Source organism: Athene noctua, chromosome 10 (genome assembly GCF_965140245.1).
Source record: "Athene noctua chromosome 10, bAthNoc1.hap1.1, whole genome shotgun sequence".
NCBI classification, from domain to species: domain Eukaryota; kingdom Metazoa; phylum Chordata; class Aves; order Strigiformes; family Strigidae; genus Athene; species Athene noctua.
In genome coordinates, this window is record NC_134046.1 from 23,958,857 (window position 1) to 23,985,755 (window position 26,899).

Sequence of the window (26,899 nt, forward strand, 5' to 3'; positions counted from 1 at the left end):
TCTTAGTATGATTAGTGTTTTGGTTATGAACTCTAAAACCCCATGACTCTTTGACAGGCAGCTGTCAGCATAAAAAAGATGCAGAAGTACTAAAATGGGTTTTTTCTCCTGCCTCAAGACACTTGGTGCTGCCTGAATGATGTAACATGCATCAGTGGTGGGACTGGGAAGTCCAGACTTTCTGTCGCTTGGCAGACAGACCTTCGTGGGTCCCACTCTGTACTCTGTTGGGCAGCAGTAGCCTGTGGAGGGAGCTTTTTTGTCTTGAGGAAATGTGTTAACCGTTACTGTCCTTTGTGTCTTAAATGCTGGTGGCTTTCTAGAGAGTTCAGTGTTATTAAAAGCAAGAATACTGTTTCTAATTTTTTAAATTGCACAGGCTTTTACGGTATGTTTCAATGTGGTGGAAGTATTGCTTCTGAAGCAAGCTCCTGATGCTGGGTAAGAAGCTGTCATCAGGCAGTGAATGGAGTAATGTGCAATTCATGGTCTTCAAATCTGCTGTTAGTAGTAGGAAAAGGCATCTCTTGGAACAACGGAATCTTCAGGGTGTTAACAGAGAAGGACAGAGCAGACCACTGGCAGCTGCTGTGAGAGGCAAGGAACTGCTGAACATTGTAGGTCCTCATAAATTTATTTCACTATGGCCATGAATAATTATATTACTGAAATTATATTTTTAAATGCCTTTTGAAAGATAATTCTAGTTCTTGAATTTCTTCAGAGACTGATTTGATGCTGCTTCCTAGAAATTCTGTGTCTTAAAGAAGATTCAGGGAGAGATTATTTTTATGCTAGACTGCTGAATGAACCAATTTTGCATTGTATTTGCCATTTTTCTCTCTTCAAGCATTTTGACTACTGTTGCCGAAGCATACAGAGCCACTGCTTTAAGCGTAGCTACCTCTACTGTTAATTTATAGTACTTTTAACCTGGTTAATTAATGTGAAAGGCTAAAACACAGACACTTTGGACTCTGGTTAGAATTCAGCCTGTTATTGCAAGCCCAACCACTATCCTTTGGACAGAGCATTTCAGTACAGTGTATGCATGTAGCATACACATCTGTACAGGTCATCGTGGCAATCTGGAGGCCACCAGCCTTCGTATTAAAGAATCTGATTTTTAAAAGTCCAAATATCCTAGTAGTCCCAGTATTTTTTGGAAGGCAGGGAGACATTGAAATATCGCTTGGATGTCAGAGGTTTCTCCTGTTTATTTTAGACTTCTGAAAAGCAGGCAGGTGTCTTGACTATAATGAAGGAATTTAACACTGGGCTCTAGTTTTCTTAAACTCTTGGCCTCTTTTTATTCTTTCTTTTTGAGTTTGCAGGCTCTGAGCAAAAATGCTCTCTTGGTAACTTAACCCTGAGCAAATATTTACATTCATGAGATTCTTGCTACTTCAGCAATCATTTTGGGCCTTGAGGTTGGAACAGGGTGAAAGTTACTGTACCAAACATAGAGGCTGGGGAAGGAGCAGGGAAATGAAGCCTCAAGAAGCCTCAAAATACGGTTTTGCCATGTTTAGTAGGAATCACCTGCTCAGTGTATTTTGGTTGTCACTCCACAAACACTGCTCTATTTCAGAATGAGATTTACAGAGATACTGTATTTCCAGCCACTGGCCCTATGCATCTGATGGGTGCTTGTGATTTGGATTTCACCTACACCTTCAAAATGCTGGATGTTTGTGTAAAAACTGAAGTAAATGAAGTGTATATGAAGTAAATGAAGATTGAGATGGAGGAGAAGGAAAAAGTGGTGAGTACAATGCAGAAAACTTTGAAGGGGTTGTAGGAAGTGATTTTGAAGAAAGAGGGTTTTAAAGTCAAAATTAGTTAAGAAATCTGAAATTTGTAAAAGAAGAAACCTGTACAAAACACTGTTTGAAATTAACCTGTGAACACTGCAGAAAGAAAGGTTCTCCAGGGTACAGAACAACAGGGAACTGAACGAATAAGTCAAAGGAGAGAGTGATCTCCCCCAAAACCAATGTACGAAAATATCACTGGGTCTCAGCCTCCTGTATTTTTGTCTCTAGATTTTACAGTTGTCGCCCAACAGCATGTCCTGGGCTGGCTGCACAGTTTCTGAGAAAAAAATAGAATGAACTCGGTTCTCACACCATTTGTGGGAGAAACAGTCAGGTTCTCATGATGGCTCTCAGCAGAGGCTGCGCCCTGATGTAGCTTCCTTTCCCCGGCCACCTGCCCACCGCGTGGGGCTGTGTGGAGCCCTGCGGTAGCGGTGTGGCCCTTGGGTTAAAGGCCCCGGCACAGGCCGCCGGGAGCGCTGGGGATCGTGCTCTGGCACAGGAGAGCCGAATGCATAAGCCAGGGCAAACTGCGTATTGAATTCCCTCTTAAATTTGGCAGAAGAAGGGTTTGTGCGCCCACAGCTACATTTGTAGTGTTGGTTGATACAGTTCTGCTGGAGCCATGGTGGAATCTACAGTAACTTACACTGATTAAAGCCCTCGCCCCCGGGCTGTAGCGGCGTATAGCTACATGTTGGAACTGTTACGGTTTGCATTGAAGTAGCATATATGGTTTTTCTATTTAAATTTTTTTCCCCCTTTTCCCCCTGTTTGTGGAATATGTGCAAAGCCTTGGATTGGAGGTGGATGCATTTTGCCTGGAGGAAAGTCTCAGCTTTCCAATTTCCTGTTGGAGCCAGGTGTGCCACCTCCATGCATCGCTCCCACCGGCTGTGGGAGTCGTTCACTAGGAGTGAAGTTTCCCATGGAGGAGCAAACAGTGCTGCCTGCTGAGCCCTCCTGGATCTGTTTTACTAATTGCTATTGAAATTCTTACAGCCTGTTTCTCGGCTGTAAAAATGCAGAGCCAAATATCAAAGTTGGGGGGAATAATCCCCCCCCTAATTATTATACAGTTGAAAAAAGAATTTCTTAAAAATTTTCTTAACTTAAGCAAGTACATGCCTTGCCATTCCCTGTTTGCTAATGGAGGTGCGAGTGCTCACAGCGAGGGGGGAGTAAGATTTCCTCAAAATAGTAAAATAAAAAAATTGTAATTAAAAAACCCTGTCTCATCCCTGCTGTCTGGAGTTGTTGGAATTGGGCTGTTGGTCTGAGTTATGACTGCTTGATTTTGATGGTTGTGCAGTTGAAAAAGTTGCTTTACTTGGAATGCAGAACAGATGCTTTTCTTATTCACTTGAAAGGATTAATTTTTTTTTTTTTGTATTTTCCAGACCATGCAAGTCCCAAAAGTTATTTTTAAAATTGCTAATCCTCTTGTTAGGACAAAGAAACTGTAGAAGTGAATTCTGAGGGTAAAGGAACTGTTGAATTAATTGTCCATCTAGTCCAGGGTTCAAGCTCTGCCCCTGGCCACAGCTGCTGCTTCAGCCATGAAAAATTTTGTAGTGAATGGTTATGGAATAGCTGGCACCAAGAAGTGGTTTTATTTTTTTTTTTCTTTTTCCCCCACACCCAGTTGTTTAAAAAATGGATTGTGTCTTAAAGCTGGAGGGTTCATAAACTTGCAGAACTCCTGGCCTCTCCTGAAATAGAAATTTTCTTATGGCTGGTAACAGATTTAGGGTTGTTATATATTATAAAAAAGGTTCTTTTCTGGTTGCGAAAATATATAGAGAGCGGTGCCTCTGTTTTACTTGTATGTTTGAAGTGTTAAAACATTGTATTTTGACAGTAAACTTGGGGAGGTGGGGGATGTTCAGCCCTGCTGCTGTGTGCACAGGCGAAACATTGCACTTTGAATTTAAGCCGACTCTCCCAAAGCAGTAAGAAACCTGCAGATAAGTTGCCTCCAACTGGGACACAATGTGCACTGTTTTGATGCTCCGTTTTACCTCCTTGCTGAATTAGGATTCAAACAAAAACACTGTTGAAGATTGAGCAGGGTCTTAATGACTATCTGTGGAAGCAGAGCCTTCATTGGGTGATGTCTTGTTTTCTGTTTGATGGAGGTTCAGAACCCAGGATCAGTAGGTGTTGCCTATAATTTGGGAATAGCTCGGTCAAATGCTGTTAAAGATCTTAAATCTTGAGAGCACAGGTTTTAAACTTGGCTGTTTGATTTCCACTGCACCTGCTTTTGCACCTACATTGCTTGTGTCTCCCAACCACACAGGTATCAGTTTCTAAGAGTATATTCCAAATCTGCCAGTTCCTATTTCCTGATTTATTATCAGCTTCATTGAATGAACCTCAAACTCCTGTTGAGTCCTGGTCACCTGTTCGCCCTGCTTCAGGATGACTGAGGAACCCTCGTGTGCTACCGATGAGGCTCAGCATCAGACTCCCTCATGCTTTTTCCATTTCTCACTGTTCTTGGTCCCTCACCTCTCGTGACATCTTGCAGTTTCTGTTGTGGCATCTGCTTGGCTGACAGTCTGTAATACAAACTGAGTTGCTACAGTTATAGGCTAACACTTAGCATTGATCTTCAGATCCTTCTGGTGGCCAGATTGCAAAAATGCACATTTGTACTTTCAGCCCTCTGAAACTTTTGGTTTTAAATCCTAAACTTTGAGGTTTAGATAGATCATGTGCGTTTAGTTTTGATAACTGCATAATTGTTGTTGTTTTTTTTTTTTTTCCCCCAGAAATTATGTTACTCTATTTTACTGTGGAAAAAATGATTTTATATATTATCAGACTTGAGCATGTAGGCTCTGGGTGTAGCTTGCAGAATTCTGGGTGTGGTGATATGATAAATAATGAGATTGATCATTGTTGTCAATCCATAGAACTGTGCATCCTACGGGGAATCTCTCAGGTGCCCTCCTGAGGAGGCACTTTGCACTGAAAACAGATTTTTTTTTTCACCATATAGTAGAGAAAAAAAGGTGAGGCTTCATCTAATATCCATTTGATTAGTAAGCTGATATTCCATATTGATCTCTCTTTTTAAATGCATTAAAGATGTCTAAATGTCATGTGCCTTAGTTTCTAAAAATACTGCAAAATCAACAGTTTACACTGAAGGCCTTAAAATCCTTTTTTTTGGTGGAGTACCACTGAGGTTATTATTTCTAAAATGTTGGTTAGAATTTTTAAAGGGAGCACAGTTATAAAAAGGGAGCATTTAAAATGTAATTTGATTCTGTAACTTCCATTTTGGTTTTGTTTGCTTATTTTTTTAAGACTTGAAAATCTGGCGGTTGTTTAAGTTTTTTTTAAGTTGGTGATCATGACTGCAGTGGTGTCTCCTTGCTAAGAAAGCATATGGCAGACCTTAAAATCAAGATCATTATTTTTTCAGTCTGGTTCAATGATGCAAAAGAGACGACTGTCATTCATTTCACTTAGAAGCAGAGTATGCAGAGTGCTCTGGTTTTTAGTTTTTCAGCAACTTTGGTGTTAAAAGACACACCTCAAAGGAATTTTGCATTTTTACCCCTGATGTTTCTGCTGCCAGATGTGGAGGGGAGGTCGAATTTAAAGGGATTAACAGAGGGTGGAGCAAGAGAAAGCCTTGTCTGAACAGCCCGAGTAGGCAGTACATTGCATGGGTATTGATTCTTCTTGGATGTATTATGTCAGTGGATAAACAGTACAGGACGAGTGTTGCTCAGCTTAGAGATTACTAAAGAAAGGGAATCTGTTTGAAAAATCCAACAGGGAGCCTGAACTGGAAATACTGGTGGTGATGTTCAAGTAACTGTTAGATTTATATGCAGAGTTCTGCTTAAAATGATGCTTCTTTGTTGTGTATTTTTAGGTGTTGTTATGGCTGGGTAATACTTGTGAAAGTGTGTCTATTGAATGAATGTGTAATTAATGCTGTATATTATATCCAGGATAAAAGAAATGTAGTTCACCAAATTTTTCTTGATAAGGACTGCATTTAGCAAATAGGTTTGTTTATTCTGTTAGGAATGTGTGGAAACTGGATGTAGATTGTTACACTTTCTTGTTTTGGCTCTGACTTTTATTGGTTTTGTGTTTTAGTGATCAAAAAGCGTTGCTGCATCTTTAGCCGACTCTTCAACTCACTCTTGAATTTGTCCCCACTCCTTGCACCCAGCTGGCCTATTCAAAATGGTGTGTGGAGTCTTTTAAACTTGTTGGTATTGATTAAACTGTAGTGTCCGATTCTTATTCCCCCCCACTTTTAAAATACACTGAATGTATTTTTGAGAGCTCCTTGCTGGATCTCACAATTGCAGGATTTGAGCTAGTTTGTTTAAACAAAAACCAACAAAAACTGGAAGTCTGCATTTTTTTCTGCATTGTTATTTTTACGTTTATTTAATGGCAGTCATGATAAAGTCTGATTTATGTAGGGTTTGTAGCATAGACTCAGCTTTGGATTTACACAAGCAGAATTTTAGAGAGCTTAGAAGTGTTTGTAGAAGTTAGATAATGACAGTATTTGGTGCTGTGCCCTGGCTGAAATACGTAGCATATTAACTAAAGATATCGACGTATCTGGTCTCTTATTTGGAGCTGGTCTGAATGAGTCAGTGTAACTTCTCTCTCCAAGTCTACCCATTAAATTTGTTCTCAGTGTAGTTTGATTATAAGGGCTAAAATCAAGTTAAATACATTTTCAGTTTTTGTTGACTATTGAAATTAAATCTCATGTGGTTTTTGGTTTGGCTTTTGTTTTGTTTTGTGGGGTGGTTTTTAGTTTGTTTTTTTTTTTCTTTTTAATATTAATTTCAGCACAATCATTTCTTGAGAGCAATCAGGAATATGACTTCCTTCCTTCCGGGCTGTTTTTCATCACTGACAATGGTCTTCTAAATACTTAGTCCAAACTGGCAGATTCACGCTCCATCAGGCAGACCTGCTTTCGAATCCATTCCCAGTGCCATAACTTTTCCAGAAGGTTAATGCAAGCACTTGCAGTTTCTTCCTTTCCTCAACTTCTGTCATGCTGACTGTGTAAAAATAACTATTTGTGTTTAAATTTGAATGGTTTCCTTTTTCTAGTCCCCAAATTTAGGAGTGCTCCTTAAGCAGTATGATCCTTGGCCATATGAGCTTTAGTTTGCATTATACATTGCCACATCTTTGGATGGATTTGCCATTAGAAAAAGAACATTATCTTCCCAATTCAGGTTGGCTAACCCCCTATTAAAAGTGGGTTTGCAATGTTCATAAGCCAGGATTATTAAAAACAGTGAAATGCTTTCCACTCTCTGCACAGTCATGTTTAGTTTCACGGTTTTTGGGATGACACTTCAAAAACAAGCACTGACACTTGTTTTTTAGTGCTGCAGGTGGCCTACAATACTAAGCAGACCTAGTACAACAGAAGATAAAATATCTACCAGTGTCTTGTCGGGGGGAAAAAAAAAAGATTCTTCTGTGTTTACTGGAATTCAGTGTATTCCCTTGCAGTTACATTCAGCTTTGTAAGAAAATTGGTATTTGTTTTGCTCAGGTTTAGGTCATAAGTATGCTCAAAGATCTGAAACAAATTTAGAGTTCCCTGCAACTGATGGCATGGGTTTTCTCTCCTTTGTGTTCAAATGTTTGGCAATCCTTAAGTTATTTTAAAAAGTGTTTTAGGATACAGATTGTAAAATAATGTCAGTGTTTAACGTGCTTAACAGTTAATTTTCTTTAGCATATCAATATCATTAGGAAAAAAACAGGCTATTATAAGTTGTTTTTCTACTCTCTTTTCCACTTTCTGATTACAGGCTTGATACGGATATTATCATTGAGATTGCATGATGGACTTTGGTCAATAAGAGCAGGAAATGACAGGGACAGATGTTTACTGTGTGGTACACCCCTCTGTTCCAGTGGGAAAATAAAAGTAGGAACAAAACTTCTTTTCTTTTTTCCCTTCATTTTCCTCTGTCAGATGGGTGTGAGTCCATTACAATGGAAATTAGTTGAAGAGGCTCCATTTGCGGTTCTCCTTATGAAGACATGGGTACATCTAGAAAGACTAGATTTCTTTGAACTTGGGAGATGAGGAAAAATTAATATAATATGATCAGTGGCTCAGGGGTTATGTATATACTTACGAGGGCAGTGAGAAAAGTAAGATGCTGGATGCTGAAAAGTGGGGAGATGTGGGTTCTGTCAAAGAAAGGAGCTTTGCAGTGATCTTGTTCAGTGAGGAATACTCTCAACCGTTGACCCCTCTGCAGCAGTTCGGAGTGTCTTGTAGGGAGTCACAGTGGTTGCAGAGATTGTCTTGGCATCTTATAATGGCTAATCAAGTCTAAGAGAATAAAAGCTCTCATTTTCTGCATTTCTGCAGCTGTTCACCAGTGCTCTGCTGGTGTTGCAGGAAACCCCTAATTGTTAATATTGTTAGGAATGCTCCCCACCCCCCAGCCCCACATGCACACATTGCAAGCCCGAGTTACTACTGTGCTGGCAGACAGCATACTTGGCACCAACAATAAAGGCAACACTAGAAAGATGTGTATTTAAGGAATCTCTAAGATGTATGTCAGGAGATTTCTTTAGCTGGAAGCTGGTGCCGTGGTGGAGTTATGTCTGTTTGTATTGAATAAAATGGCATTTAATTGAGTCCTCAGAAGACCACAGAGCTCCTCTACTGGAAAAAGTGGGTGTTGTAGGAAACTCTAGATACAGCCATGCTAATTCTCATAAATCTCTCAGCTTCTTTCCATGCCCCTAAACATAGGGTTTGCAATCCCTAATGGAGTATGAAGACACCACATTGAAGTGGCTTTACTTGGCACAGCGTTAAGACGTTCTGGTGCCTTGAGCCATAACACAACTTGATTCTGGAACTGTTGCTGCACTGCAGTTCATGGAGGAGGGGCTCCTCTTATCATATATGCAGAGTTAGGAGCTTTTTATCCTCCTAGGACTAATAGCAAGACCATGTTTTCACCTTGGAGCACCAGGGGTACGTGCATGGGACAGTATACTGATTATTATTACTTTTTTATTTTTCATAAATATTTTAACCTTTAAGGTTACCTTTAAGGTTACTTTAGCTACTTTTAAGTATTTTTAGATTTCACTGGAAACAACTGGGTATAGAATTAGGAGGTTGCAGGGAAGTGCTGCTTGAGTAACTATTGTTTCAGCTTTTTCTGCACTTTTTAGGCAGACCATGATTTGCACTTAGTCACTTAACAGTTTTTAATCAGGCCAACCAGAAACTTGTCCTGTTTCAAGTACTGACGCTGTATAATTTAAACAACTGAACCTTTAGATGTTAGTGTACAGTACTTGCTCTTTAATCTGACTGAATCAGCTACCTTTGAATTGAGCCGTGAGGTCTCAATTGCTTTTTTGGTGTTCATCAGCTCAGTTGGACTTCTGACAGCTATTGAGAAAGTCGAGAAGAGGATTGGCTTTGTTTCCTCTGATCTGTTGAAGCTTTTTGTCTCTCCCTACCTCATCTGGGGCAGCTGAGGATTTTATTTGGAGTCTGAAAAAAAAGAGGGTTACATTATTTGAACTGACTGGAAAGCCCTGCTGGACTTGGGAGGTTCACCTTTAAGGTTCCCCAAAAGCCTGGGTTGGATCTTTGTTAGAGCCAGGCAGCTCTTTGCATGAAGAACTAAGTCTCTTGGTGTTTCGGATAACCTTACAGTTTCAACTTGATTTAGAGTGTGTAATCACATAGTCTCCCTTGCAGCCCGATGGATCAGCTCTGTATCTGTGGCATCGGCTTCTATCAGTGACTTGGGATGTGGACGTGAGCAGTCCTTAACAAATGTTTTGTAAGTGGATGCTGCCTGTTAGAAATCCCTGATGAGAAGCTTGCTCTTGTCTTCTCCTGAATAGCCTGGACTTTGTTTAAAAAAAATGCTGCAGTGCTTGCCTTCTCTCTTGTGTCGGGTTTGGGGGAAGAGTAGATTTGGTTAGCAGGGGAGGCATATAAACAATTCCTGGAGTATTTTTGTTCCTGGTTCAGGAGTGGGAAGCAGTTCCAGTTGGTATTTTCCCTACTAGGATTATTATTAGTTTTTAATGTTTAGAAGTAGGTTTTGATTAGGTAAAACATTTACTTTTAGGTTAAAAATATCAAAGAAAGGAAAAATAGCTCATTTTGGCTATGTCTACATCAGCAGTAAATGCAGCCTATAGAAGTGGATCTATGGGAGGAAGCTGGTGCTGAGGACCCTACATCTGCCCTGTGTATGTTTGAAGGGCTTTTATGTTTGATCAGCTCTAGGTAGGCACTGTGGAACAAGTGCCTCTTGACTGCTGTTGTATGCTAGATGCACTCACTGAATGCCTCTTCGGATTTATTTCCTGTGAGGGGAGTCTAGGTCCTGTGCTTCAAGACTGTGCTGAGCTACAAACCAAAACACGGTAGGGTGAGGCGAGCTGGGAGAGCTCTGGCCAGAACTAAAATGGGGATGGTAACACATCCATAGTCAGCCCTGCTGAAACCCTGCACGGCGAGTTTGGACAGCTGGTTTGGTGGGGCCATGCTCCAAGGCTCAAAGTGAGTCTTGGCCAGTGTTTGCTGTCCAAACCTTTGATCCCGCACAGGAAAGGAGCGTTAGAGAGTTGATTGATTCTGTATCCAAAAGCATCAAGTTACCTTTGGATTAATACTTGAACTTGATGGAGCATAACTTCTGTAGACCTTGACAAACAGATTCATATGTGGAGGATGAGTTGTCTTCTCCAGCAGTCAGATTTCTGTAGTGGTTTCAAACAGTTAAAAGTCACTTTAGTGCCATCAATAGCCATGATCTTCCACAGCAAGTGATTAAATTGTTTGAAAGGCCAGGAAGATACTGCTGATTTTCTACCTTGTAATTTTGATTAACATTCTTTGTCTTCCTAAAAACTTTCCCGAAGGTATCTGCCCCATGGTTTGCTTATCAAGCTTCCTAAATAATGTATTACAAAATCAATATCTCTAAAGTAATACATTTGTTGAGTTACTTTTAGAGTTGAAGCATTAAAACTGATAGAAGTTAATCTTCAGTGGTGATCCTGGCAAAAGCTTTTTTTCTCCCCCCCCCCCCCCCCCTTTTTTTGTTTTTCCTCTCGGTGGCTTCATTAGGAGTTTGTTGTAGGCTCTCTTCTCTTCTTGGATTGGTCTCTTACTTCAGTGATAAGAAAGGAGATTTATATTTTTTTAAATCATGTCATCAGAGGTAGTTAATGTTGGTTTAGAGAGAGGGGACCAGAATGTGTGTTGAAAAGACACAGAAAACAGTAAGAAGTTTGGTTTCTAGTTCTTTCGTTATTTTCGCCATGAGGGAAAACAGCTTGGTGTATCAAACTGGACCTTTAAACCTCCAGTTCCAGATTCAGGTAGTTACTTACGGATCTTGCCTTATGTTAAAAAAAAATTCACTAAGGTGGTTTTTGGTGTCTTTGCTGGAGACATACTGTTTTTTAGTAGCTTTCTGAATGCTTTTTAGTGGCTTTTGGACAGTAAGTCATAACTCAAATTTCCTGAATTTCAGTGAGGTAAGTCCATAAAATCCCTAGATGTGTTATGGGAGCCTTATGGCTGATCCTCTTCTAAACACCTGCACCTGAAAAAGGTTTGTATTTCTATTATTTGCATTTCTTAGGTCATAGGTAAATATTATCTCTGCTTAGCTTGTTTATTTTTACTTCCCTAGTAAAATTTGCTCTAAGGAAAGGTTACTTTCAGTGCAGTTCTGTGTCAATCCACCAGATGACACTTGATGCTCAAAGATGAGAAGATGCGTGGTCTTGCATTCAAAATTCTGTATTACCTTGTTGATTTAGAAAAAGAGTAAAATTCAGAACATTTTATTTCCAAAATGTTTTCATGTGGTACTTGCAAAATTTCAGTTATATGTATCAGAAATATATGAGTAGAGCTTATATGCTCTACTTGAGCTTTTCTTGTGTGCCCATAAGAAAAGAAGAATTGAGGGGAGGCTTTTTTATAAAGGCTTTGAACAAAACTGTACAGAAAATAAAACCAAGTCATCATCACCTTCTGAGGAACTGTTAATAGCAATTATACTCTTATTGAATGAGAGGTTATTGGTGGGAGCAAAAACCCTCAGAAGGATGTATTCTTACAATACTAAGCTCATCGGAAGGGAGGTGTTCTTGTGATCCATTTGTGTGGTGGAGTACCGGTGCCTTTGCAGGCTTTACCACAACACTGACAGTAATTACAGATGTGTAAATGGTTCAGACACAGCTTTGTCAGTGCAAAATGTTCTTGAACACATACTCATCCGTGCAAGCCAAGCTGTGATGTAGAACCAAGGGAAGGTTACTCTGTTTTGTACCAGCGCAGTGCTGAATGCACTGTACAGCAATGGGGGGATAAGCCAGAGGACAAAATCCGGTGTTAGCATATGTCTCCTGTGTGTATTTTTGTGTGTATAGAAAACAAAGTAGAAAAATGAGCCAGATACTTTTGCTGTAGCCATATTGCTTTTCTGAAGTCAATAAAATAATACGTTTTAAAGGGTTCTGGGTGATGGTTTTTATCAACCTGGACTCACACCATCAGGTACTGAACTTGTGAGAGCAGTGGGGAGCAGTCCCTTTGTGACAGACCTTGGAGGCGTGTACATCCACAGCTTTGCAGTTGTACCGTATGTATCTCAGCAATACTTTTGTGTGCATCTAACAGTTTCTCAGTGCTGTTCGTCCTCAGAAGCAGTTACTCATTAGAGAGAGGGAAGTTTGAGACGGGTGGTGTTTAGCTGTTGTAGTTCAAACTGTGTGGTATTTAGAAGTCTTACAGATGCGTAAAAAGGGTTGATGGCTGATTTGTAAGTAAAAAGCATAATTTTATATGAAGTAATCCCCCTCCCGCCAAGTACCAACTTTGCAGCATTTGCTATCTTCATGTGTTTCTCTTTACCCACTGCGGAACATATTACTAAGGGATTGTACCTAAGCAGTGTAATCAATTACACTGCGATTTTTGGGAGTAATGTGCCTCACTGGTGTTTTTAATCAAAAGCTTTAAGATTAATCTAACATTTTATTGATACTATTTTTGAAATAATACAGCTTAGGTAGCTAGCACGTGATCTATGTTTCTTCTCCCAGTGGAAAACCTAAATCTGTGGCTGTGCCTTGTATTCCAAGGTAACTTACCTGTATTTGCTTTTTTATTTATTAAGCAGCTGGTTTGCGTTGCTCAGCAAAGTATCTGCTTTGAGGCCCTTAGTCCTAGGAAGCACTTTTGCTTCATGTGGTTGTGACCTGACAGTAGTGGCTCAAGTGACCTTCTCCAAGACACTTGGCATTCTTGTTTCTCATCCTTTGATACTATTCATGGTGATTAAAGGAGCAACAGTGTGCACAGACGTTTGACTGAGGCATTTTCAAGCTGATACGTTGGGGTGTGATCCCAGGATTTGGGAATTATTCTGGACTGATTTTCCTGATGGATTTTTTTTTTTTTTTTTCCTGGTTGGAAAATATCAAATTGTGGCACCTGATGTAATTCCTCTGAAATGCTTTGCACTTAAACATACTCAGCATCCAGGGTACAGGCAAGGGGGTGGTGGTGTTACTGATTTTATTATTAATTGATCAAATTGTGTTTGATTGTGTTTTAATTTTAGTATAAGTGTGGAACTAAAAGATATTTTAGTAAAAATCATTTTACATTTATTGTATTTTGAACCTAACAACCAGCTGCTACTCTAAATGTTCCCTGTACAGCCCCATACCAAGGCCGAAGGGATTGGCCACAATTATCTAGTAGAAACAGTTAAAACATAGGTAACCAAAACACAAGATGATTTGTAAGCTGATTTATAATACATACATAGGACTAGAAGAATGCGAGTAGTTGTCAAGGTCTAGGATTAATGGGAACTGAGGGAAGTGACCGTAACAGCTTGCAAGTACCTGCCAAGAAAACTGTGTCCTTAAGCAAAAGGTAATTCCGGCAGGGGGAGATCGCGACCACCGACTCATGGGCCACCTACTCACATTACACCCCAGACCCATTTCTGGACATTTCTAACCTTTACTACGCAGAATCGGAAGTGGGAGGAGAATATGTTAATGGTTACTTAGAAATTGTATAATTATGTATGTGTACTTAATGAATATACATAAGTAAGTTCTATATAAGATGTATGATCTTGGTGCCTGGTACGTGTTGTAGGTGAGGATACTCCCCTACACGTCCGGCCGACAATAAAGGAGTGTCTGCTTATCTACATCAAATTGGTGTCGATAAGTTATTTTATCCCGGATTTCGGTGACAGTGGCAGCACCCATGGAGGTCTCTGCAGACCCACTGGATGGGGGGAACCCAAGGTGTACCCTGGCTGCTGGCTTTGCTGCTGGAGCTGGGAGATTGCAAACTGTGGGGCATCCTCACAATCCTGAGCGCTCGGTGCTGTATTTTGCTCTTTGAAATTACCTTTTCTGATGAGGAGTATAAAGTCTGAAGAACTTAGGGTTTTATAGGGAAATTTTAAAATCTCAGTTTTAGTGCCAGATTTATTTTTTTTTTTTAACAAAAAAGGAATCAACACCACCCTACCTCTCCCATCCCTGATAAACCTAGTCTGCCTTGTCTGTTTTAATGCAATATAACCTGTTACTCTCTGGACAGCTAGTAAAGGGCAAAAAATGTACAGAACAGAAGAAGTGAAGGGGAATGATATTTCTTGCTGAAGACCTGGGAATCATCTGCTTAGCAGATGTTTAAAATAAGTCTTACAACTATTCTGCTTATAGATGTGTGTGTAGCTCATGGATGTAGGCCCATTCTTTATATAACGACTGTGTTTTCCTGATAAAACCCATGATCAGTTAGCAACATTGCAGTATATATGTTGGCAAGTCCACCTGTGTTTGAAATCTGTCCTAACATTAATCTTGGGAAAATTGGGGATGGGTCATTTTCATTAGTGGACCCTTGCTCAGGAATTTAGTTCAGTCTGCACAGTTGGAAAGATTGGGTGGCTTGTCTGTTCATGACTGCTAATTTTAAGGAGCTGCAGATTTATGCTACGTGGCCCACGCTGTAGGTTTCCAATGCTTTTTTTTTTTTTTTTCCCCTCTTCCTTAAGTTGAAGAGAAGAATACAGAGAAGGCATGGAGAATTACTTATGGATAGTGACCTGACCTAGTGATAAGTTTTTTTTTTCTAAATGATTGTAGGAAAAAAAAAAAAAAGGAGGGGGAACTGCAGGCACCTTCTGATAGCAGACCAGAGTGGCAGGATGGGTGTCTTCTGGAGAGCTGCTTCTCAGAGCTGGATTATAAGCTGCTGGAGGTGAAGGAAGGTGTGCATGGGTAGCAGTGCTGTCTGTCAGCCTAGCAATTTCTTTAGCTAAGGTCCAGGTTTGTACTGTTCAGTGTAAATGGACAATATTTTATTTATGGTTGCAGGATTTAAGCTGACTTTTACAAGTCTACAATTCTGCATTTTTCAGGTGATATACACTGTCTTTAGCCCAGACAGAAGTTCAGATGTTGTCTAATTCAGTCAACAGGTCAGTCTGAGATCAATTTGGGGATATTGTTAAGAATGAGTTACTTGTAAAGCTCTGGTGGTCTGTCTGGATGAGATGCTACAAGACATGACTGTCAGGTTACCTCCATTTAGATGAGACATGGACAGCCCTAAACACAGCTTGGAAAGCTCTTAAATGTCAGCAGGAACATTAAAGTTTGTGTTTGGAGGGTTGGCAAAACTGAATTCAATAATTGGTACCCTTTGTAATTTAAATCTGCGTTTCCCTTTGTCTTTTATCCTGTGCACAGACTAAACACATCCTCACCTCCTTTCCTCTTTCACTCCCCACCCCACCTGGGCAGTATATTAGAGGAACTCCCAAGTCTGTCCACACAAAAGCTAAACTGGGATGAAATAGTTTACAGGCCATGGTATGCAACTGTAATGTTCTCTGCTGCCCTCCTTCTTCCCTTTCCATCCAAATCCTTTTTTTTTTTTTGCTTTTGTTCTTCTTTTTATTTTTTTTTTTAACTTTTCTTGTAGCACTTATGGTCAACTCATTTCTTACTCTTTTCTTCAGTTTTGTCCTAAAATGCCATAAAATAATTTTATCAAACCCATGAAGCAATAATTCTCAGACAAGCCAAACTTTTAAACTGTGTGTTCAAAGGAGGTTTGAAATTAGGTGATGGGATGCATCTCTAATTAGAAGCAAAACTAAGCGAGCATGACAAATTTATTGACGATAAACCACAGTCCTGATTAAACATCTGTTGAAGCTCAACTTAATAAATTGCAGCAGATTATTGCTGCCTGAGATGCAGTTACTATGTGTTTGTGGGGCTCTGGAGGAGCTGCATGGTGATGTGTTTGTGGGACCAGTAATGGCAGTCCTGGAGCTCTCCACTGTGCAAGTCTTGCTGCAAGAGTTAAAGTCCCTTGTCCTTCTTAAAATCAAAGCAACTTGTTTCATTAAAAAAAAAAAAAAAAAAATCAAAATCTTCTCAAGGAGTACTACTGAAGTGGATGAAAGCACATAAAACTAAATTTTCTTCTTGATTAAAGAGGGTCTGAACAGATCCTGAAGGCAGGCAGAAGGCTGTAAAGTTCCAATGGCAGCAAAATATTTAGCTTAATACCAACTTGAGCTTTTTACAGGTTGGAGAAAAGTACAGCAGGACAACAGTCGCAAGTTGGTTCGGTGAAGCTCTGGTTTAGTATTGTTGGAAATAACCAGGGCACGGGTGCACGGGTAATTTGTTTGACTCCACAGCACGCACGTTTTCTCACTGTGGGAAACCTGGGTATTTCTTGAATATGGTGTTTTGCCTTTCCTTGCTTCGCTTGTGCCCTACTTTTTTTTTCCTGTAGTCGAACAGATCCAAGTTGTGTTTTGTTCTGTAACCAGTACAGTAGTTTTCTACCCTTTCCATACAGGATCCTATTTTTTTCATATTCATTTAGCAATATGGAAAGATATTTCCTTGAGAAAATGTGTTTTTTGAGCCAAGAATGCATTGCCAAATGTTTGTCTAAAGCATGTCATTAGTATGGACGAAACAAATGATAACCAGCCCAAATCCAAACCTCTTGGCAGCAAGGTAGAACAAAGAACTCTTTTGACTGTCTTGTGCCAGACATTTAAACCCATGCAAGAGACTGTGCTTTAAAAGAACAACATTCAAAATAGAAGCCCTGGGTGCCATAAAATAGGCAAGTTAGTGCAAGGCGAGAGGGCCTGGTAACCTTTATTCCTCAAGCCAGGGTGTAGTTTCATGGTTATTTGAAAAATAAGACAACAAAAGTAAATCCTTCTCCTGCAAATACTGAGCTTGTTCTGGGTCCAAAGCATCGCAGGCCAGGCTCTGGTCATGGAGCAGCCTCTCTGAATAGCCGTGCTTGGTGCCCTGTAAGGGTGCTGCAAAATAGCAGCTGGCAGAAATCAAAGAATTCAGTACATTGATTTGTTTTTCTTTGTCTGGTTCCCTTAAGCAAAAACCTGCTAAATCTCAGCTGGGAGGTGACTGAATTTCTGTAATTGATATATTTTTCCATATCAATGGAAACGTTACTTCATAAAGTACTTTGGGATTTTTTTAAAAATTATTTTTAAGTCTTTTGTATAATAAGATTATCATTAAGCCTGATTAATTAGGATTGAACACATTCCAGAATCCAAGATGAAGGCTCTAGAAACTATAGGCTTGAATTAATTGTAATTTTTTAGATCTTAGTAAAGGCATTGATTTTTTTTTTTTTTTTTTTTGATTGAGGCAATACAGAAATTAATAGGAGTGCCCAGATTTATTTATTTTTAAATTTATATCAGGGCAGTTTTAACTTTTCCCTTGGTGTAGCAAGATGCACTGATTTGCCATGCCAGGCAAGTGTGCTGCTGCTTGTGCCTGGCAAGGAAACTAGGTCATTTGTACCTCTTAAGCCTGGTACAGAAATGAGCAATTGAGTGAATTGTAACCCTTCTCTTTACAGCAATGGATAAAATGAAGAGGAAAATTTAAAAAAAGACCTCTGCTTTGTTTTACATGAGAGCATACACATGTACAGATAATTGCAAAAGCTGCAGAATAAAGCTTTGAATGCAAAAGCTTTTTTCATGAATCAGGAGTTGCTAAAATAATCATGGTCTCTTTGTTACTGTGCAAATTTCCTTGAAGTATTTTGTCCAACATCATCTTTGTTGCTTCTGAATCAATTTGAAAACGAAGTAAGAGAAACCAGAAGACTTCACGGTCCAGTTGGGTATTTCATTAGAGGAAGGCAGCGTAACGTTCTGCCTGCCCCAGCGGGAGATGCTTGCACCGAGCCTGAAACCAGCACAGAGGAGAAGACTCTCCTATTGCAGGGTTCTGTCACATTTACTCGTGAAAAACAGCTGTTAATTAATTCAACTAAACCTTTTAATTTCTGTGGCTGACTGCTGTATTCTGGCATGTAGATGAGAATTGGTCCCTGTTTAGAGCATTCCATATTTACACATAGATCCCTATAAAAATACAGTTTCTGTTCTGTATAGTATTACTTTGATCTAAACCTATATATATAATCCCACCTGTCTCTTTCTGTGTGCCAACGGATGCCTTTAAAAGCAATTTTTAATAGACTTTGTGAAAGGAAATCCAGTGCTCTTCTACTTCTGGAGGACAGGACCTTTCAAACATTAAACCTTGTAATGGCAGCTGTGGAATGACCCTGCTTCAGCGTAGCATGAAGAGGAAGCACGTTCTTTGAAACACTTGAAGTTTTGCTTGGAAGCACCAATTTAAATCTTTTAAGGGATTTCTTTGCAAATATACATACTGCTCAGTGCAAATGAATCTGTATGATAAAATATTGTGTTCTTTTTACTACTTCTTGCTTGAAATGCCATTATGGTATAACTTACTTGCACAGTGTTTATTCTCTGTGTTCCTGTGTGTTCCTTTAAGTTTTGGGGTTTTTTTTTCCTGCAGAATTGCATGTTCTGTTTGCATTGGACCATGACTAATGTATGGATTTGCTTTCTGTAGCACCAGTGATATTCTGCCAGTGTTTTAGCAGGGGATTCCCAGCAGAATTTCCCTGCCTCTCCCATGTGCAAGTGAGGAGTTGTGTGCATCAAGAATACATGTACGTCATTTATTTACCTTGGGAAGTGGGAAAACAAAGGCTCCCATTTACTTTTTTTTTTTTTTTCTCCAATATGATACTACCAGTTCAATAGCTGGTGCCGGAGGGGGAGGCAGCCCTGTCACGGGAGCTGGGTAGGACGACCACTAGCCAGGAGTCTATGCTCCAGTTCTGTTCCTGCTGTGAAACCTTGGCAACACTTTCTTTTTTTCCCCTTTCTTTATTTTTCTTTCATTTTCAAGCATTCTTTGTTTGGACTGTGAACAAAGAGTGTTTTTAGTAAGTATTTGTACAGTGCCTATCTCACTGGGCTCTGCTTTCTTTTGGGATTGATAGGTGCTTTTGTAGTAATAATAAAATTAAAACTAGACACTGGTCAAACAAGCTGCTATCAAAGTGTAGGGACTGGTGTTCCACATCCCAGATCTTCCAAAAAACATGTGAAATCCACAGAAATGCAGACAAGGGGTTCCCTACATCATACGTATACACATATTCAGCTAATTGCAAACATCCATTCCCTTCTGTCCCCTCGCCACACCCCCTCGAAGCATGTCCAGATGCTTCGTCCAGCTCCAGTGCTGCGTGGAGGAGTTTGTAACCATCCACCAAGGCACCAGGAGGCACACAAGGCTCAGGGGAGACCACCTCTGGGGTTTGGTAGTGGGGCTGGGTTTATCTTTTTTTTTTTTTTTTTTTTTTCTGGTGGGGAGAAGAATGTGATATCCTGAAGGACTGTGTGTGGGATTTGGCAGGAGGATATGTAACAGTAGAGCTTTGGAAAATGCAGCCTCTAATGAAGGTGTCTGCTTGCAGTTTGCCCCATGAACCCTTTTGGGAAGGATCCATGGATAAAGTGCCCCTCTTTTTGTCAAAATAAGTAAATGTGAGTGTTTCTCTGCCTGTCTTTACTGCTGGATTTTTTTCTAGTACCAGGATGATTTTCAGAACTTAATTTGAGCACTAAGTGTGCTGCTCTCTTGCACTGTCTGCTATGGCAGCAGAGATTGGTGGTTTTGGAAGAAAATTGTTCATGAATGTGTTATTTGTGCATAGGTTTTTATTCCTATTGCTCTTCAAGAGATGATGCGTAAAATTAATAATGAAAAATTACTGTAACAGCAGCAAACTGCCTCTTTAAGTTTGTAGATAATAAAGTGTATATAAGTACACGTATAATATATGCATGCACGTGTGTATATGTATATATAAAATTAAGAATTATAAATTCAAAAATTATAAATATAAAAATATTTTTAAATGAATTATATATATATAAAATAATTGGCCTGGGTTACACTCTTGCTAAAGGGGTTCAGTGTTATGTGCCATTCAGAGTAGACAACTGTGGTTCTCCTTGCACAAAGGCTATCTTTGTTTTTCGTGTGAAGTCATGGTCTATTTAAAACCCTGTGTTTTAATAATGAATTTTGCTGGAAATTGGAGGAAATGAGTCCATGGGTTTTTGTCCTGATAAAAACCAAATTGGAAATTGCAAAGTCAACAGTGAATAACTATGCATGTCATATTTTGTTGTTTCTGCTTTCCAGTTATGTTCCTCTTTTCTAAATGTTTTGGAAGAAATTATAAAGCTCACATCAGTGACTTCATACAAGTAATTTCTATTTACTTTCAAAGCGCATGGTGACCATAGAAATAAAATGAGAAGGGAAAAAGGCACTTCGTATCTTCATATTTGTTTCTGATAGACTTAATTTAATTGTACTTTCAGGACTAATGATGCTCCCCCCTTGCCCCACTTCTTGCTGGCTTGATTCTTGGCTTTCTCCTGACATTCCCTGACGTGGTTCTGGAGCAGAGCGCTCTGGTACAGGCAGCCCAAGGCTTGAACACTGTCATAAAGTGTTTGCTGCCTGTCTTGTGTTGGTGAGGATGATGATGATGTTAATATTAACCTATTGCTAGTACAGTGAAATTTAATGCACTTCTTGAACATGTGGTATGAAATAGATGTATCAAAGATCCCTCTTTATAAAGACCCGTTCATCTGGTTTTATTGCTGAATCATTTCTTTCATTTTAGACAATAAATTAGCAGGCTTAAGTAGCTGAAGTTATTCAGGTGTTTAACCTTCTTTTGACACCAGTTACACCCTACAAGTGATTTAAACGTCTCGCTTTCTTTTTCCTGCAGGATCTTAAGGGGAAGTGCCTAAATAAGTTGTAGAAATCTGTATGACCAGGGCAAAGCTTTGTTTAGTTTGTTTAAGCCTAAAAAATCAAAGGTGTTGAGTTCTTAAAGGAATATATTTTGGCAGCAGAGGTGACTGGCAGCAACGCTACTTGCATTTTCTCAAAATTTATTCGCTTTTCAAAAATTCATCTTGCAACAGTGATAAAACCCCATTGCTGGCTTAATGCTACCAAGAAAATGCCAAGTGGATTGGAACCATCATGCTTTAAAGTTGCAATGCCCATATAGTAATTGCAGATTCAGGGGAAAGAAAAAAAATAGTAACAAGTGTTTCATAAAAATTTTTTTAATTGACATTTTAAACCAGCTGTTTTTTGGGTAGCATCTGTAAGCCTTCTTAGTGCATATGAGGATTTTTTCTGCCGTTATATGAGAAGGAAATGCTGATCATTAGCAGAGATGGGTTTTAAAATGTTGGAAACTTAAGGAGGGTTCTGAAAAGTCATCTTTTAAAAAAATCTCTTTGGCTTCCTTTCTGGTGATTTCAGCTAGGTTAGAATATGTGGAAGACCTCTATGGCTCACAAAAAGCATCCTATGTTGTCTGCGTGCCCACACAGTCAGCTCTGCATAGGAGAAAATAGTAAAAAGACATATTGCAAACCACAAGACCGTCCCTGTATATAAGAGATACCTCTATAAATCTCCATTTTCATGAGCTGGTGTGCCATTTCACTTTTAGTTGTTTTACTTGGGAAGCTGTAATGTATTTACATGCTTATGTAGTGCTCAGACAGACTAATAATTGTATATTTTTTGTTGGTTATTTAAAAGTTACTACTCCATTCCAAAAAAAAAAAAAAAAGGCTCTTTTGCATAGCATTACCATATCACTTGAGTGATTTGCTGCATCTTCTGGTGTTTTTGGTGATTTTTGCTGCATGCTGCTACTGATACACAGCAATTCAAGCGTCTGAATCAAATATATAGTGGAGATATATATTGCACTTAGGCAAGCTGACAGTGTTTCCTTTGTTTCATTAGCAGGTGAATGTAGTTGTCAAGTGTATTAAATGAAGGGTAAACATCACCTTGTTCCCTGTTTTGCTGTGTGCATGATTTGAAGTGTTACTTTATCCTTAACAATGGTCTTTTTTTTTTAAAAAAAAAAATATTTTCTTCTTCCATCAAGAGGTTATCAATAATCTAAAAGCTACCAGCAGCTGAGAGATTAATCCTTCATTTCTCTGAGCGTGAACAATTCTAATAAAAAGCTTCAAGAAGGTTACAGGAGGATCACATAGTAATCAATAGCCATTCACTTGTAATTTTATTCGATTTATTCTTTCTCAATAAAAGACTAGTCTGTTTTTTTTCCCCTCAGCTTTGCACATTGGATACCTTACCTTGTTACTAGGAGACGTGGTACGATATGTATGTTACTTTCCTTGAGCACGGTGGTATTAGCCACTTAATCACAGGAATGTAGGCGAGTAAGAGTCTAGTGCTCTTTAGAAGGTCTGAAACAGTAATGCTTTTTTTTTGTTTGTTCAGGTAGTCTTTGAAGAAACCTCTTGGCTATCCTTTCCAGATATACCTGGATACGTATGTGCATATAAACATATGTTTACATGGATATATATGTATATACATATAACAAATATTCTTTGACTGTTGATAATCAACATATGCTGTTTCTGCAATTTATTGGCCTTCTACTGTGCCTCACTTGTTACCTTTGTCTCTTCCTGGCAGGCTGTCTTTTGAAGAAAAGAATAATACATCTGAGCTGCTCCCATGTGAATTCCCCTGATCTTGCTGAGCTTCCTTGGTAGTCAACAGTGTGGCTTTTTAATCTGGTTTCCTGAGGAAGTGAGGTTTATGCAATTATGCTATCTGTCCTTCGTTGCTCTTGAGACTGCAGGCTCCTTTCAGAGCAGGTTAATAAAAGGAGTAAAGAGATCCAGAATATTTTTTTTTTCTTTTTTCCTGTCAGTTTTTCTAAAATTCATTAGCTAAATAGACTGGTCCCTAGAGAAGAGGAGACAAGTGGGCAAAACCATCAGGTTGGCAGCTGTCAGCTGGGCAATGGACACATGAGTTGCTCCAGACTAGCCCCATCCTGTGCTGGTCTGCGCCTGCTGGGCACGTGAGGGGGCACAGTGGAAAGCTGGCACTGGTGTGAGGGGATAAGGCCAGAGACATGTAAGAGCAGGCTAGGTGAGCCGTGCAGAACCACTCCTTGGCTTTTAAAAGGCTGCAGCAGTAGCTGGGCTACTCTGGTTTCTCACTGTTTGGATTTTTAAGCCTTTTTAGCCCCTCCCCGTTTCTTTTTTGTAGCAGTTTGTGTTTTATGGTGTTTTGCTGTGTTTGGCTTGGCTGACTTAGTTATGCTCTTCCTTGAATTTGTGTAGGAATTGGGATTTTGTTTTGAGTGAAACTTTCCTATTAGTGGTTATAAAGACGTGATGGTGGAGGCAGCTATAGGAGCAGAGGAAGGCACAGAGAATCTGTGTGATGTGGATACCTTGTAATCATCAGAACTTATTTTTATTGTGTTGTCATAAAAAAAGATTTGCATTTTACTTGTATTAGGCTTTTTTGATATATGGCCTAGTAGATAAATGTTGAAATTCTGATTGACTGGGGAGGAAAACAGGTGGAAATATGTGGATTAGGCTGTTTGCTATATGCTTTGCAGGAAGATGGATTACTTCTCTCTGGGGTTTCTCCACTCCTGTACCAGCTGTACGTCTTCTAGGGATGGTATGTGTATAAATGTAATATTACTTCATCTTCCTGCTGTGAGATGTTTTTGGGGAAAAGATTTTTTCATTCTTTTTTTTTTTCCCCTCATAAAAAAAAATAATTGCTCTTGCACAAGGTACGTATTGTCAACTCAAACTAAAGCAGAAATTGCTGCAGTGAGAGGAGTCAGAAAGGGACCCAGCTTAGGCTATTTCTCCCACCAGTTCTCTCCTGGCCCTACATGGGTGGGAGATATCAGCCACTTCTTTAGGGGCACTGGGACCCCAGTGGTGTCTCCTTTACCCCATGTGGGACTGAGGGGATGAGTAGAGAGCTCCAGGGAGAAGGCAGCTGCTGCTGGGACTGGCTGAAGCAGCTGCAGGAGCAGCCACAGCCAGGGTTTTCTGCAGAGACACTGCAGCCTGACAGGTCTTTCCAACCTTGTGCCCAGCTGGCTCACAACTGTTCTCACACTGTCTTCGCCCCAGTGTTAATCCACGTCTGTCCTTTTGTATGGCCCACAACTCTGTTCCCTTCTCTCTTTTTGGCTTAACTTTTTAAACAAACCCACTGAAAATGGTTAAAAGTAAACATACAGTGGAATTTGTAGTGGATGCCTTTAGCTGCTGTGCTTGCAAACCCAAAACGGTCTGTTGTGTAACTCGGGCTTCTTGATGTCCACTGAGGAGAGGCTGAGGAGAGGGGAGGTCTGGCTAGTGTACCAAGGTAGATCTCTCTTTAATAACTATTATTAAAAAACCTTTAGCAATTCCTATGTGTTCAGAGGCAGTGCATGGGGACTTTTTTCACATACAAAATTTAAATACATCAGTAATAGTTAATGGTAAACTGATGTCTGTGGAAGTTGCTGTTGCTTTGTAGCAAATATTGGACAATGAGTTTGTGCTTCGATCAGAAGCATTGCATTAATGTCACTGTACCTAGCAGCTCTTAAATTGATAAAAATTAAATTTGTATCAAATTTAATCAGTTTGATGAAATTGTATTTGCTATCCTCTCCGGGATTTTGGTGCCAGACTTCAGCCTACTATGGATTATTTTAGTTGACTTTTAATGGGAACTCAGAAGATCCAAGGAGGGGGAGTCGGCACTGGCATGAAGTCAGGGTCTCACTGGAGCAGCAGCTATGGAGTGGTGTATGGCAGTGCCCACCCTGCTTTTGCTGCTGGGCTTTTTTCAATCATGCAAACAACAGTAAAATCGTTGAGGTGATCTGTTTCATACTATGTATCGGTTACAGAAATGCTACCCTACATTTCAGTGATAAGATGATGCTCCTTATTGAGCCTTCCTGAAATTAAGTCACCCTTGCTACAGCCTCAGCTCTGCAACAGGTTCGTCCTTGTTAACCAATTTTTAATTGCACTTGAGCATTAATTCCCATCTGTGTGAATTCCAATGTGTAAATAATGTTCCAGTTCTCCAGCTCCTTTTTGGAGGGCTCATAACACCACACTTGTTTCAAAAAGCATCCCCCCGGGATCTCCAAGAAGTTTCATGCTTTTCAACTACATGAAATTTGGTGAAAATGGAAGTAAGTGCAGGTAAAATTATAGTGGTAGTAGTAAAACACCTTTTCTTCTGGTGTACAGTCCCACGCAGCCTGGCCTTAAAGCATCTCCACTGAGTAGCAGCACTACCATCAGCAAAGCCCCCTCCCCTTCCCACATTTATTTCCATGGTAACCCAGGGAAGGCATTCTGCAGCCTCAAAACTACTTTTGCTCTTTCATCATGCAAGCTGGCATTGTCAAGGGCTGAGTGTATTCCTACAGCTTTGAATGAATATAAAAAAAAAAAAAAAAGGGCTGAATTTGGATGGTCAGTTGTTATTTGGGAGGCCCTACAGCAGGAAAGAACGGGCAACCTTCAAGTGACCTAGTGTCTGTACATTGCTTAGTAAGGAAAAAAGAGTCTTGCTTCATTAATTGATTAACTTGGAGGGTGGGGGTTATCAGAATTATCCTTCTGTGAAGTGAATGCGGCAATTTCCTGAAACGGCTTTGAGGTGGGGGGGAAAGGGGCAGATGGCTGGCCGGGCTGTGCCGCCGAGCCGCTGGTAAGCTTGCATGCTGTGATCTGTTGCAAATCTTGCTTTCTCATGGAGTCTTTAATGTCTTTACAGGTATCGTTCAGAAAATGGTGTCTTAACAGATGCCTGCTCTTTGACTATATTACGCATTTGCCTTTTATTGGTGTAGAAGTGGAAATGTTTAGTGGCATTTTGCAATGCATGCTCTGTGTGAGCAATTTAGAAGCTGGTAGTAAAGTGTTTGCTGTGTTTCCTGCTGTAATGAGCTGGATTGATTTTATGATCTCTATGGTGCATGCTTTCAAAAATCCGTATTTATGCAGCATTTGCATGTAGATGTCGAGAGGATTTTATTATATTTAAACAGGCTAAGGCTATTTGATTTATATGTGTGATAAGAGTAGCATGTAGAACTAGTAGTACTCGGTAAAAGAAAACCAATTGCAAACAGTATCTGCAAACGGGGAAGAATGAAATGATGTAAGTAATTATTTTTTAAATATTCTGAAAGCAGAAACCTGTCTGATACAAGCGTGGTCAGAAATGTTTCAAACAGTATCTTCATCTTGTATGATAAATGGTTTGGATTATTTTTTTAAATTTTCTACTTACGTCTGTTTCCATGTGTCTGAGCACATGAATCACAGTGCAGTAATAGTATTGATTAAAATATTTCAGGGGTGCTGCCTGATCAAAGGATTGGATGGCCCTTTGAGTGGCTTGTGATGAACTGGCAGGATTTATTTTTGTTCTTCCTTGCATTATTTGTTGGGGAAGGGTAAAAATGCAGCTTTCTTCTAAATGTGTCTGAAGTACATAATGGCTGTGAAGTCACCATGACAACATGGGGACCTGGATCAGATTTTCCTTCCACCTCTTTTCTGTTTTGTTGTTTTCTAAATATTTGTTATTTATGCGTTGGTTCTCTTACAGCTCTTGTTGGTATGCAACTTCTAATGATATCCAGCTCTTAAAGTAAATTA

General features: G+C 39.7%; 1 protein-coding gene across 2 annotated transcripts in view; it reads left to right on the forward strand.

Moving 5' to 3' along the window:
- The window catches only part of FGD3 (FYVE, RhoGEF and PH domain containing 3), a 111,326-nt gene that overhangs the window by 5,544 nt on the left and 78,883 nt on the right, over positions 1-26,899 (forward strand). Inside the window, exon 1 of one of the 2 annotated variants that reach the window (XM_074914289.1) lies at positions 26,299-26,396. The exons of the other annotated variant lie outside the window; for it this stretch is intronic. The gene's annotated coding sequence lies outside the window, so the exon portion shown is untranslated. Of the gene's footprint in view, positions 1-26,298; positions 26,397-26,899 lie in introns of those variants that run through there. 2 annotated transcript variants of the gene reach the window in all.